Source organism: Bactrocera latifrons, unplaced genomic scaffold, assembly GCF_001853355.1.
Source record: "Bactrocera latifrons isolate USDA-ARS-PBARC rearing strain unplaced genomic scaffold, ASM185335v1 scaffold_979, whole genome shotgun sequence".
Lineage (NCBI taxonomy): Eukaryota > Metazoa > Arthropoda > Insecta > Diptera > Tephritidae > Bactrocera > Bactrocera latifrons.
The window spans coordinates 47847-49811 of NW_017537688.1; the positions used below are offsets into that span (position 1 = coordinate 47847).

General features: G+C 28.7%; 1 protein-coding gene across 4 annotated transcripts in view; it reads right to left on the reverse strand.

Annotated features, from left to right (window-relative positions):
- LOC108977929 (E3 ubiquitin-protein ligase MIB2) overlaps positions 1-983 on the reverse strand; it is a 12285-nt gene extending 11302 nt beyond the window's left edge. The window contains exons 1-2 of one of the 4 annotated variants that reach the window (XM_018947919.1): positions 944-960; positions 362-437 (exon numbers count right to left, since the gene is read on the reverse strand). The gene's annotated coding sequence lies outside the window, so the exon portion shown is untranslated. Of the gene's footprint in view, positions 1-361; positions 810-943 lie in introns of those variants that run through there. The other 3 variants (XM_018947918.1, XM_018947920.1, XM_018947917.1) reach the window with 3 other exon arrangements.
- Between the last annotated feature and the right edge of the window lie 982 nt (positions 984-1965).

Genomic DNA, 1965 nt, shown 5'->3' on the forward strand with positions numbered 1-1965 from the left:
GGCTAAGTGAGACGCTGTGAGTTAGTAGAGGGCACAATAGACCCTAGGTCGCGGTGCAATCCTCATTCTTTATCTTATCTTATCTTCCTCTAAAATGAATAATTGTAGATTTTTGTAAACTCGCAAACATARTAACTGTAGAAATTTAGAATTAGAACTAGCTTTGCATATCAGCGTGTAGTTTCCCTAAGTTAAAACAAATTTTTACAATGATATTAAAAAAACTAATCCAAATTTGTATTGTTCAATTTCAAAAATTATACATCTTAATCCCATTCTGAATTAATTACATTTGAGCGTAAATTTTTAGGATTTCACGTATATTTTTATGTTTAATTAAATATTGTACCACTCCACTTACTTTATAGATTTCTTCGATCCAAATTGATATTTTTATTATATAGCAGAGTTAAGTAAATAGTCTTCGAATTAAGCAACTGCTTTGTATTTAAGGGTATAACGTAACCACATATGTATGTACACACATTAAGGTTCGATGAAAATATTAAAAAGAAGAAATAAATTAGTATAATTTCCGTCGATTCGAATGTTACACTTTTATTGTGTATTCGCAGCGTAAATTTTAGAGGAATAATAGACGGAATATTAAACTTGATTATATATTTTCACTATACATTGATTGCCAAGTATGGGTTTGTTGCAAACCACACGCTATTCTTCTTATCTTTTTAGGGTGTGATTCAGAAGTTATGATGAATAATTGCATGCAAAAGGATCTTTTTGACAAATGGGAATATTTCAGTGGATTATATTAAAAAAATTCGCAAAAGTCTAATCCCGTTTTATTATATTCTTTTTTTTTTTTTTTTTTGATTCACTGCAAATTTGTATCCTATATTTTTTGGTTTTTCTTGATTTGTTCCAAAAATTGCTCAAAATTTTGATTTTATGTACACATTTTTTGTTTCGTATGTACACTTACAATACACTTCATTTATATTTTTTTCAGAAAATTAGTAATTCTGCCACCGTTTTATTTTAAGATTTGCATTTATGCTTCTCTCAAAAAATGAATTATTTAATTTATTGCAAATAACTCTGCGAAAATAACTATAAACCAAAGGTATAAAAAACTGTACACTTTGGGTGGCAACGAGAAAATGTCAGATTGACGTCGAGTTGACGTTCGTATATAACATATCTGAGTTTATTTGCTTATCATGGGACTACAGTGTTGATATATTTACACAAACTTTTAAATCTAAATGAAATAATACAGAGATTCTCTTGCTCTTGTAAGATTGCACGATGACACAAATAGCAAATATCCTACACCGAAATATGCAAGGGCACGGGAGCACCCATTTCAGAATCTAACTGTATATAAACAGCTGATTCGGTCAATTTATTGTAAATTACTATTCATTCTTAAGGGTAGATTCCAGGTCTCAAGAAATGTAAAAACGTCATATAAAAAACGCATTCCTGCGGTAAAATTTCAGCTCTAAAGAAATCCAGTAATAATTTTTAATACATTTTTTTAATAAAATGCGAATATGGCATCGCTGGKTTTGCGAAGAAACATGAAATCAACAATTGGGTCTTGAAGGAAATTCAAAGTAATCGTTAAATTCATCGTAAATTTGTTAAAGTAATTATTATGAAGTATCAGTTCATTTTGAAATTTAATATAAAACCTACCAATTTTCATCCCCATTCCTTAAATCGCAATGAAAATATTTATATGTAACCTGCTGTCAAATTACTTACTACAGCTCAATAAATAAGGAATTTTTTCTTGAGCATTTACTTGAGAGCTGGAAACGGACATTTAACAAAAAGAGTGTAACTATTCATTATAATTTAAATAAAATTATAAAATCTWTTTAAAACTTACCTTCCTCAACAATTTACAGGCGTAATATGTCTTTATGTAAAATGACAGCTAAAACCGGGTTGTAATTATATTTTTACGTGTCATTTCACGAATATATTAGTATTCTT